Raw genomic sequence first — 12,237 nt, forward strand, 5'->3', positions numbered from 1 at the left:
TCATTAAACTATGAAGTTTCTACACGTCACACATTTTAGCAATTTGACATCATAAAAATATCAAGTCCCTTTAATGAAACTTATAAAATAAGGCTAATGACATTAGTCTTCTTCACTTACTTATCAAAGTACGTAGGATTGTGTTTTAAATCTTCATGCATCTTTAATGTGCTGCAATAAAAGATCATAACATTGAATCACACTTGTACTTTTGCCCAGTCAGGCAAATAAAAAGTTAAAATCTCCCTGTTTTAAGACTGTAGGTCTTACTTTCTTCGGCTGCCGTCTCACTCATGTTCCTTATGCTTTATTCTGCGGTGCCTGACTGGGCATGTGGGTGTTTTTACGCTTATGAAGGAGGTAAATTATGATCTTCAGTCATGTGTTGTGTTAAAGTTCACCTTTATTAACCTTTTCTTCCACGTTTAGTCTGATCGCCTCTGGCGTGTTGTAATTTGAGTGAGCAGTTTGTGTGTTGTAGGTTAAATGAGTTGGTCTGTTTTGTGAGTCTATTGAAAAAGAAAAAGAAATCGAATGGATTGAATGAAAACGATGCTATATAGTGCAAATGAGAAACAATGTACAGTCTATAATATATTATATTCAACTCAAAAATAGAGGTCCGTGGGATTTTACATTGTGCATTTTAGTCAATAAGTAAACATGAGTACTACTAAAAGAAAACAAAAAAAACTCAATGAATTTTCATAACTGACAGTCGATTTCATTGACTAATTTTTTTTTGGAGCCCTAGTCTAGACACACGGACACATCTTGAATTTTGTAGATCCTTAGCTGTTAAGATTGCGCTGCGTGCTGTTCAGATGCGTTATCAGGAGATCTCCGAGGACAAGAAGAGAGCGAACCACATGAGTTAAATCAATCTGGTTTATTCTCAGCGTGTCCTGACACACAGCTGCGTCAGGGCGTTTATATACACTTCATAGGGAGTATCAGCAGTGGAAAGTTATGGAATGTGTTTTGCACACTCAGTATCAAGGTCACACAGGAGTTATGCACAGTTCAACAAGATGTTTCACACAAAAACATAGACAAAATCAGAATATGAAACGGGAACAGAACATGTGAAAAGTACAAAATGTACAGAGCAGCACGTATTATCTCTGGCCTAAAGTTAACCCTAAACTGCTACACTACACGACAGTCACCCTTGGGCCGTGCATTTACAAGAGTAGGTTTAGGAGTATTCAGGATTATATTCTTACAATCCCCTCTTTAATACTCTGACGCAAGCCCAGAGTATTATTCACACCCCAGTCTTGGCCGACACAGGGATATAACCTGTGTGCGAGACCATCATATTATATATACGATCCATGCAACAACGGAAAAGAAACGGGCCACAGGCTGAGCCATGTCATATTAACCTTAGAGTAGTTAGATGGGGCTATTCGGACCGGAAAAGGATCGCTGCTGTCATGGGGTAACAAAGAACACACATAACAAGGTATACTCATATTCATTGATGTTTTTACAGTGAAGTTTATATATTTCCAAAACTCGTTATCCCTTGGGTCCCGGTGTATTGCTTGTGCGGGTAACCCTGCCCCAAGCGTTGAGATCAGCACGATGATGAAGAAAGTCATACTGGTCACTGACTTTGTTCTCTAATGCTCACAGGGTGCAGACGGCGAAAAATATCACAGGCTCCCGTGCTTTTCAGACTCTTCAGCCCAGAACTTTGCAAGACTCACCAACCATCCCCTCTTTGTAGATCAGCCGAAACTGGATTGCTCCAGATGCTGGAAGGGGATCCCTGAAAAGGCCGTCAGCTATTGTCACAGCAACTTTCTGAAACACAAAAGTCTGTTAAGCATCAACAATATAGATTTCTATTACATTGGAGCCTTCTTTATTCTGCTGGCATGGATCCACTGTGGAAAAAGGTCCGTTAGCACAGCCGTGCGAGTTACAGCGAGTACATCGGTGGGCCCACTGTAGGGTGACTCCTCCATGGGAGCGTTTAGTTTAGCGAATCTCTTTACTAAAACTCTGTCCCCTACCTCAAAGGGGTGAGTGTGTGCCTCTGGAATGGGAGGCTTTTTGGAATTTACTCTCGCCCAATACTCATCCAGCACCCGCATGAGACCCACCGCGTACTCGCTGAGATGTACTTCAAGATCACCCGTTCCTATAACCTGCATGCCTCTACGCCAAGGGACAGGAAAGGGGCGTCCCATGACGAGCTCGTACGGAGATAAATTGTCGAGAGCGACCTGAGCAGTCATGCGCATATCAGCGAGGACCAACGGTAAAACTTGGACCCAATTTTTCGTGCCTGCGTCTTGCATAGCCTTACGCAACTTACCCTTAATTGTTCTATTCGCGCGCTCCACAATGCCAGAGGACTGTGGATGGTATGGGATATGAAAACGCCAATTGATCTTGAGGTCTTTACATAGCTCCTGCGTTACCTTAGAGGTGAACGGCGTTCCCTTATCAGAGTCAATTCCTACCGGAAGACCGTAACGTGGGATAATTTCCTGTGTAAGTTTGTTCACTGCTGTTCGGGCGTTCTCTTTGCTGCACGGGAAAGCCTCAATCCACCGTGAAAATTTGTCAATCATGACCAAAAGGTATTTGAACGGGCCCTGCTTTGGCATGTGAGTGAAGTCGATCTGCCATTCTTGGAAAGGCGTGTCGGGTATGGGAAGGTGCTGATGTACCGCGCCTGGTTTAGATAGATTATTCTGGGCGCACGTTAAACACTTGTCCAGAATGTTGTGTGCGTCTGTGTGCAAATTATTGATGCAAAATGTTCTGTTCATATCCTCCACTACCCCTCTTCGGCCGCGATGAGTGGGACCATGGAACTCGCGGACGAGAAAGGGAGTACAGTGACGAGGTAAACAAAGACGGCCCTGTGCGTCAAGCAAAACGCCACTCTTCTCTGTCGCGCCCTGGGCGTCCCAGAACTGTGTATCTGCCACAGAGGCCGAGGCCTGGATAGAAATGAGATCTATGTCAGGTAAGACAGCGCTAACCATGCGATCAGTAGAAACTAAAGCGCAATTAAAGCCTGGAGGCAGGACACCGGATGCGGCTGCAGCTTTAGCGACTCGATCAGCGAATGAATTGCCCTTTACTTCAAATGAGTCCCCTCTTGTGTGCGCGCGTGTCTTAACAATGGCCAACGTGCACGGAAGGAGACAGGCGGTGATTAAATCAGTAACAAGTGAAGAATGAGAAATGGGCTTACCGTCGGCTGTCGTAAACCCCCGAGACGCCCAAATGCGGCCGAAGTCGTGCGCCACGCCGAAAGCGTAGCGTGAGTCGGTGTAAATAGTAACGTCTGTGTCTTGAGCCAAAATACATGCGCGAGTCAAAGCATAGAGCTCCGCAGCCTGAGCAGAAGAAAAAGGCAAAGAATGAGCTTCAACAATTTCATCAGGGAGGCGACAAACAGAGTAACCACACAGGAACACACCATCCGCAGGGCGGGAACAGGAACCATCTACAAAAAGAGAATCGCCTGTGGAAAGAGGGGTGGAGTGTAAGTCTGGGCGGATGCTAGTCTCAAAAACGATATTAGAAAGACAGTCATGTGAGTCAAACGCAACATCGTCATCCTGTGAGTTAAGAAGACGCTGAAGAGCGTGGGCGACAGAATCAAACGACGAGGAGGGCTTAACAGTGAGATGCTCTGTGGCCAAAAGAATAAACTCATAGCCAGAGCGACGCTGAGCAGACAAATGCTGAGTGCTAAGATTCCGCAGAATGTACACGACGTCATGTGAAGTGTGTAAAATGAGCGGATGCGACAAAACAAGTTTTTCAGCGTCCGTGACCATGAGAGCACACGCAGCAACAGCCCTAAGACAGCCAGGAAGCCCTTGTGCCACAGCGTCAAGAGTTTTAGACAGAAACGCGCAAGGTCGCATGCCCCCCCCGTGCTCCTGAGCCAGCACCCCAGAGGCGGTCCCCTTCTGATTGCACACATACAGGTGAAACGGCAAACGATAGTTCGGCAGCCCGAGAGCAGGGGCGGAGCACAAAGCTTGCTTCAGAGCCTTGAAGGCCGTTAGCATGTCCTCAGTCCAGACCAGGGGCTGAGTCAAAGGATCTGAGTGACTTATAGCTGAACGCAAACACTTGTCATAGATTGAACAGTCAGGGATCCATTGACGACAGTAATTGATGAGGCCCAGAAATGCCATGAGAGCGTGCTTGGTTGCAGGTACCTGAGTGTCCATAATGACTTGAACGCGTTCCGGGCTAAGCCTCCTGGAACCCTGGGAGAGGTCATGTCCCAAGTAGCGAACAGTTGTGAGGCAAAACTGCAACTTCGTGCGGGAGACCTTGAAACCCTTCTGCGCCAGGAGTGTGAGGAGAGACAATGTGGCGGCAGCACAAGCGTCTTGATCCTCCGCCGTTACCAGAAGATCATCCGCGTACTGGAGCACCGTGGAGCCCCGGGGAAGACAGAGATCAGCCAGCGCGTCCCGCAATACGGCAGTGAAGACCGCCGGTGAGTCAATGAAACCCTGTGGCAACCGCGTCCACGTGTATTGTCTTCCCCTGTGTGTGAAAGCAAACAGGGGCTGAGTCTCATGGCCCACAGGAACACTGAAAAAGGCAGAGCACAAATCAATCACAGAGAAATAAGCATGGTCACACGGAATAGAAGACATAAGAGAAGGAACGTCAGGGACCACTGGAGCCACGGGAACGATGAGTTCATTTATTTTACGTAGATCTTGAGTGAGGCGCCATGTGCCATCCGGTTTTGGGACCGGGTTCACTGGGGTGTTATACGGGCTGACACAAGGAACCACGACACCTTGCTGCAAAAGAGATTGTAGAATATTGTCAATACCATCGAGCTTACTAGGAGACAGAGGGTATTGTTTAACATAAACAGGTGTAGAGTGTTTAATAACAGCTTCATACGGAGAGCAGCTCACAGAGCCCACATCGTCCTTATGATCCGCCCACAGGGTGTTAGGAAGAGCAGAGAGAACAGGGGAAAAAGCTTGGGACGTACAAGCAGCGTTCAGAATGTTATGTGGCAGCACAGAACTGGATAGAGCAAAAACATCAGGCGGAGCACCGTCCGGGGTATCAACAATCATGTGTGAGCCGCTAAAGGAGATCGAGAGTCCGAGAAGACTCATGAGGTCGCGACCTAAAAGATTAAAAGGGCACTCTGGCATAAAAATGAAAGAGTGTGAAAAACGCAATGAAGGGTCCAGAGTGCAGATGACAGGTAAGGGTGGTGTACAACTAGAGTCAAAAGGAACCCCTTCTATCCCCACAGAGCTAACAAACCGTGTAGATAAAGGACCCTCATAATCCCTCCCTACTGAGGACATAGTGGCCCCAGTATCAAGTATAAACGGATACTCCCTACCTGCCAAACACAGAGGCACAAGAGGGAGCTCCGCGTTACGAGGAGAGCTAAAAGAGAGATTTAACATGGCAACGGCTGTGGATTCCGTACCCTGGGGGCAGCCCTATAGCGGGGCGTGATAGCGCTGGTCCTGTCCGTTATTCTGCCGATAGCCCTTAGGTCCGGGATTCTGGCCTTGCAACACATCCCCTAATTCTCCCGTCCTACTCTGCTCATCCCTCCGCCGCGCATAGCATTCCCTCATCCAGTGGCCCTCCTTTCCACAATAGTGGCACCTGCCTGTTTTCTTCCGGTTCCCACCCGACCATGTGCGAGGCCCGGTGCGTGTTTTGTCATTATTATGACGATACGACCCGGGGCCCTGTGGGGCCACAGATAAACATGTTTTATTAGTCTTACAATCTAACAACCCATCACTTTCCATTGTCCTCAACCGTTCACCCGCTTGGCGAAGGACCAAATGAGTCCTATCGCTCAAGTGATGTTTCAAAACGTTCTGAACCTCAGGGCGGCAGTTAGATAAAAAGGTGGACAGGAACATTGGATTGGGTTGAGTCATGTCCAATTCTAACCCACCCAGGTGCTGCCAAACTTCACCAAAACGTTTCCAAAAGGCCGACGTCACTTCTGACTTTTCCTGTTTACAGTTAGTAACCTGCGACAGATCACGGTTCGCTTGTTTCATAGCCAGTAAATACCTAGTTAACTGCTCACGCAGGAGCTGCAAAGCATTCGGTGTGTCCCTCCAAAAAAATGTCGACACGGTGCGCTGACGCGGACGGCCACCTTCCTGAGCCGGAGCTATTTCTTCCTTTATATTCATAGCGACGTCATTTCTAGGTTGCAACACATCGACTATTTCGAGCAAACGCTCCTCATCATATAATCTGTGTCAACTGATGAGGTGTTCAAGTGTGCGAGCTGATCTGAACAGAGCTGCCAGACATACACATACAGAGGGCTTCCAAACCCATACTGCACACCGCACATTTCACTTACTTCAATAGTTAGTCCATCTGGAGTGGATGTGAGATTTACTTCTAATTTGCACATTAAATCATGTGCTAACAAATTTACTGGACATGTATATGAGATGAGGAATGAGTGGGACGTAACTATTCCTCCCTCGCTTTACATGGGAGGTTAACTGAGAAAGTTTTGGTTTTGGAATAGCCTTTAAAACAGGTCTCGGGGTGTAAACACCCTTTGATTTATCCCATACCTTCTTCATGTCAAACCATTTATCATACCCTGCGCGCATATAAGGGCGGTCCCAATCCGGATCGCCTAAGCTTTCATAAATCATACGGTGCGCTGAAGCAAGGAAGCCTGGATTAAACGTCCCATCACGGGGATACGATGGAATCTGAGGATTTGCCTCCGTCCACCCAGCCAAATTGTCCAGCCACGGCGTAACGTAATAGCCTAAACCACACTTATTCATCCATTCCGCCGGGGTGTCTGTGACCTCAGGTTTAGGATACGAGCCCCCCATCGTACAGTAAAGCAAACGGATCTGAACAGAAACAAACAGCAGATATTTATCTAAATTTCTATAGCACGCTCTTCCTGGACTCGAACCAGGGAAAACAAAGCCCTCCTTAGGGCACTACACAAATTTCTATAGCGCGCTCTTCCTGGACTCGAACCAGGGAAAACAAAGCCCTCCTTAGGGCACTACGGAACTACTTCCAACCAGGTAGTCAATCAAACATGTCTTACCTGATTGAGAGTATCACGTCGGGGTCACCAAATTGTTAAGATTGCGCTGCGTGCTGTTCAGATGCGTTATCAGGAGATCTCCGAGGACAAGAAGAGAGCGAACCACATGAGTTAAATCAATCTGGTTTATTCTCAGCGTGTCCTGACACACAGCTGCGTCAGGGCGTTTATATACACTTCATAGGGAGTATCAGCAGTGGAAAGTTATGGAATGTGTTTTGCACACTCAGTATCAAGGTCACACAGGAGTTATGCACAGTTCAACAAGATGTTTCACACAAAAACATAGACAAAATCAGAATATGAAACGGGAACAGAACATGTGAAAAGTACAAAATGTACAGAGCAGCACGTATTATCTCTGGCCTAAAGTTAACCCTAAACTGCTACACTACACGACAGTCACCCTTGGGCCGCGCATTTACAAGAGTAGGTTTAGGAGTATTCAGGATTATATTCTTACATTAGCTGTGGCTCAAATCGTGTGAAACATTTTGTCCTGTTAGTTTGTTGAAATGTATCATTTTTGCACAGATTATGATTTTTAAAGGGCTTTTAAAAACAGATGACTAGGTCTGATTGAAATTCATGCATTCATTCATATTCAGTATCGCCTTTATCCCACCTGGGTTGCGGTAGATTTGGATCCTATTCCAGAAACACTTGGCGTGTAATGGAAGAATTCACCTCACATGGGATGCCAGTCCATTGTAGAGCACCATGCATGCACACACACACCCACCAACCCACACACACTTTTACACCTAGGGCCAGTTTAGCACAGCCAGTCCACCTACCTGCACAGGAAAAAATGACTGAGCAATTTTTTTAGGAGTTAAAAGTATTTTCCTCGAAAATGGTTCATTTTCCTGAGCAAAATTTGGAGGAAAAACAGCTCTATCAAAAGACTAACTTTTACTCTTTTTAGAAATGTTATCTGGCGTAAAGTAAAATTTTCTTCAATTTGAGTAAATTTTACTCAGGCAAATTTCCTGTGAGGGGTGGCATGATGGTGTAGTGGTTAGCGCTGTCGCCTCACAGCAAGAAGGTCCTGGGTTCGAGTCCAGCAGCCGACGAGGGCCTTTCTGTGTGGAGTTTGCATGTTCTCCCTGTGTCTGCATGGGTTTCCTCTGGGTGCTCCGGTTTCCCCCACAGTCCAAAGACATGCAGGTTAGGTTAACTGGTGACTCTAAATTGACCGTAGGTGTGAATGGTTGTCTGTGTCTATGTGTCAGCCCTGCGATGACCTGACGACTTGTCCAGGGTGTACCCCGCCTCTCACCCATAGTCAGCTGGCATAGGCTCCAGCTTGCCTATAACAGGATAAGCGGTTACAGATAATGGATGGATGGAAATTTCCTGTGTGCATGTTTTTGGGAGGTGGGAGGAAACCAGAGAACCCAGATGAAACTCATTTATTTCCATCCATCCATTATATGCAGCCGCTTATCCTGTCTGACAGGGCTGCAGGCAAGCTGGAGCCTATCCCAGCTGACTATGGGTGAGAGGCGGGGTACACCCTGGACAAGTCGCCAGATCATCACAGGGCTGACGCAGAGACAAACAACCATTCACACCTACGGTCAATTTAGAGCCACCAGTTAACCTAACCTGCATGTCTTTGGACTGTCGGGGAAACCGGAGCACCCGGAGGAAACCCACACAGACACGGGGAGAACATGCAAACTCCACACAGAAAGGCCTTCGTCGGTCGCTCGGCTCGAACCCTGAACCTTCTTGCTGTGAGGCAACCATGCCGCCCATAATTAATTAATTAATTAATTAATTAATTAATTAATTAATTAATCAACTTAAAACCATTATAGCAGGCTTCATACCTACATTTTAAGGATCAGGTCATGCATGCTTAGTATGCTATCAGATGCACAGCTCTCTCACACACACCTCAGTCTGGAACTGAATCAGAAGGTCGTTCACAAAGAACCGACTCTTTCGTGAATCGAGAAAGATTAGTCTGGTGATGAAGATAAATGAATCCGTGTTTATATGCCAAACAGATGCTTGCAGGTGGGTGGCATGGTGGTGTAGTGGTTAGCGCTGTCGCCTCACAGCAAGAAGGTTCTGGGTTTGAGCCCCGTGGCCGGCGACGGCCTTTCTGTGTGGAGTTTGCATGTTCTCCCTGTGTCCGCATGGGTTTCCTCTAGGTGCTCCGGTTTCCCCCACAGTCCAAAGACATGCAGGTTAGGTTAACTGGTGACTCTAAATTGACCGTAGGTGTGAATGGTTGTCTGTGTCTATGTGGATGACCTGGCGACTTGTCCAGGGTAGTCAGCTGGGATAGGCTCCAGCTTTCCTGCGACCCTGTAGAACAGGATAAAGCGGCTAGAGATGATGAGATCAGAGCATTTTTTAAAGGATTTTCCACTAGGAGACCAACTGGTCTGGGCAGTACAATCACAGGCCCCAGAGTCCACGTGGCTGCACCGCTGCGGCATATCCTGTGATGCAAATTGCCGCATTATGAATCCTCGTTTCAGCCAGCATAATATCAACATAGTTAATGCAGTGCCAAGTTTTCCTTGTTAAATGTATACTTACATGGTACTTGGTTAATTAATTGCAACTGATTGAACCAAGAGGGCGGCACGGTGGTGTAGTCGTTAGCGCTGTCGTCTCACAGCAAGAAGGTCCGGGTTCGAGCCCCGTGGCCGGCGAGGGCCTTTCTGTGCGGAGTTTGCATGTTCTCCCCGTGTCTGCGTGGGTTTCCTCCGGGTGCTCCGGTTTCCCCCACAGTCCAAAGACATGCAGGTTAGGTTAACTGGTGACTCTAAATTGACCGTAGGTGTGAATGTGAGTGTGAATGGTTGTCTGTGTCTATGTGTCAGCCCTGTGATGACCTGGCGACTTGTCCAGGGTGTACCCCGCCTTTCGCCCGTAGTCAGCTGGGATAGGCTCCAGCTTGCCTGCGACCCTGTAGAACAGGATAAAGCGGCTAGAGATAATGAGATGAGATGAGATGTATACTTACATGGTACTTGGTTAATTAATTGCAACTGATTGAACCAAGAGGGTGGCACGGTGGTGTAGTCGTTAGCGCTGTCGTCTCACAGCAAGAAGGTCCGGGTTCGAGCCCCGTGGCCGGCGAGGGCCTTTCTGTGCGGAGTTTGCATGTTCTCCCCGTGTCTGCGTGGGTTTCCTCCGGGTGCTCCGGTTTCCCCCACAGTCCAAAGACATGCAGGTTAGGTTAACTGGTGACTCTAAATTGACCGTAGGTGTGAATGTGAGTGTGAATGGTTGTCTGTGTCTATGTGTCAGCCCTGTGATGACCTGGCGACTTGTCCAGGGTGTACCCCGCCTTTCGCCCGTAGTCAGCTGGGATAGGCTCCAGCTTGCCTGCGACCCTGTAGAACAGGATAAAGCGGCTAGAGATAATGAGATGAGATGAGATGTATACTTACATGGTACTTGGTTAATTAATTGCAACTGATTGAACCAAGAGGGTGGCACGGTGGTGTAGTCGTTAGCGCTGTCGCCTCACAGCAAGAAGGTCCGGGTTCGAGCCCCGTGGCCGGCGAGAGCCTTTCTGTGCGGAGTTTGCATGTTGTCCGCGTGGGTTTCCTCCGGGTGCTCCGGTTTCCCCCACAGTCCAAAGACATGCAGGTTAGGTCAACTGGTGACTCTAAATTGACCGTAGGTGTGAATGGTTGTATGTGTCAGCCCTGTAGAACAGGATAAAGCGGCTAGAGATGATGAGATGAGATGAGATGAGACGCTTGCAGGTACGAACCGGGTCTCTTCGTGACAGCAAGCAAACCAGAGAATCTTTTAAACCCAGTTTATCATTCACTTGTCACACATGAGCGCGTGCACGGTGCCAATTAACGCGCCACTGAAAAGTAAAAATAATAGGATAAAAATTCAACTATGGTGCAACCGACCGGGTATGCACTGGGAAGGTGGTCACTCTGGGTGCTTTTTTTTTTTTTTTTAATGTCGGAAGGCATTGCAGGGATGTTCTGGTTGGATGCCTGAGTGAGAAGTGTGTGTGTGTGTGTGTGTGCACGAGTGCGCGCGCCCCCATTCTCTCTCTCTTTCTCTCTCTCTCCCTCTCTCTCTCCTCATGCATGTGTGTGAATATCAGCTCCTCTAGCGTTCATCACGGCGTCTAATCACCGAGCTCAGACTCGGAGGCAACACAGTGGCACCATGGAGTAGTTCTTCATGTCTCTTTGATGGCTTGTGCATCCTGCTCGGAGTGTAAGGAGACAGCGATAGCGCGGTAAGTTGAAAGCTGAGATGACGCGCGAGCTCGGAGGGATGAAACGATCCGACGCTGTTGTGGTTCTTGCAGTCTGCTATTGTGCGTCGCGTGCGTTGCGGGTTCCATCCCATTTCCGTGTTCTTGCAATCAGGAGACTTGTTGTGCACGAGCTCGCATCGTTTGCGCAATTAGATGCAGGAAGGATGATCAAGCAGGAACCTAAAGTCATTTATTTTAAGCTGTAGATTGCATGCAAGAGACAAGCATGTTTTCCCAGGGAGCTTCCCCTATGTGACTAGGGAAGACACACACACACACACACACACCTGTCTCCATAGCGTGCTCCATCCATGGAAGATTTCACTCTGAGTTCCATTTATCACCTCAAATGTTATAGATTTCCTACTTGTTTGTTTTTACCCATCATATTTCTCCAAACCTTAGATCATCCATAGCATCCTGAGGAGTTCCTTGGTGTGGCCAAGTGAGGAAACCTTCAAGAACCCAATAGTGCACGGTTTCCTTTTCACAAGTACCGTACAGTGCTAGAACAGCGCGGCACGGTGGTGTAGTGGTTAGCGCTGTCGCCTCACAGCAAGAAGGTCCGGGTTCGAGCCCCGTGGCCGGCGAGGGCCTTTCTGTGTGGAGTTTGCATGTTCTCCCCGTGTCCGTGTGGGTTTCCTCCGGGTGCTCCGGTTTCCCCCACAGTCCAAAGACATGCAGGTTAGGTTAACTGGTGACTCTAAATTGACCGTAGGTGTGAATGTGAGTGTGAATGGTTGTCTGTGTCTATGTGTCAGCCCTGTGATGACCTGGTGACTTGTCCAGGGTGTACCCCGCCTTTCGCCCGTAGTCAGCTGGGATAGGCTCCAGCTCGCCTGCGACCCTGTAGAACAGGATAAAGCGGCTCGAGATAATGAGA

General features: G+C 48.0%; 1 protein-coding gene across 3 annotated transcripts in view; it reads left to right on the plus strand.

The window, feature by feature from the left end:
• The first annotated feature begins 11,099 nt into the window (after positions 1–11,099).
• plppr1 (phospholipid phosphatase related 1) overlaps positions 11,100–12,237 on the plus strand; it is a 134,550-nt gene continuing 133,412 nt past the window's right edge. For all 3 annotated transcript variants that reach the window (XM_060909252.1, XM_060909251.1, XM_060909253.1), the window contains exon 1: positions 11,100–11,333. The gene's annotated coding sequence lies outside the window, so the exon portion shown is untranslated. The remainder of the gene's footprint in view (positions 11,334–12,237) is intronic.

This window comes from Neoarius graeffei, chromosome 25 (genome assembly GCF_027579695.1).
Source record: "Neoarius graeffei isolate fNeoGra1 chromosome 25, fNeoGra1.pri, whole genome shotgun sequence".
In the NCBI taxonomy this organism is placed as follows: domain Eukaryota; kingdom Metazoa; phylum Chordata; class Actinopteri; order Siluriformes; family Ariidae; genus Neoarius; species Neoarius graeffei.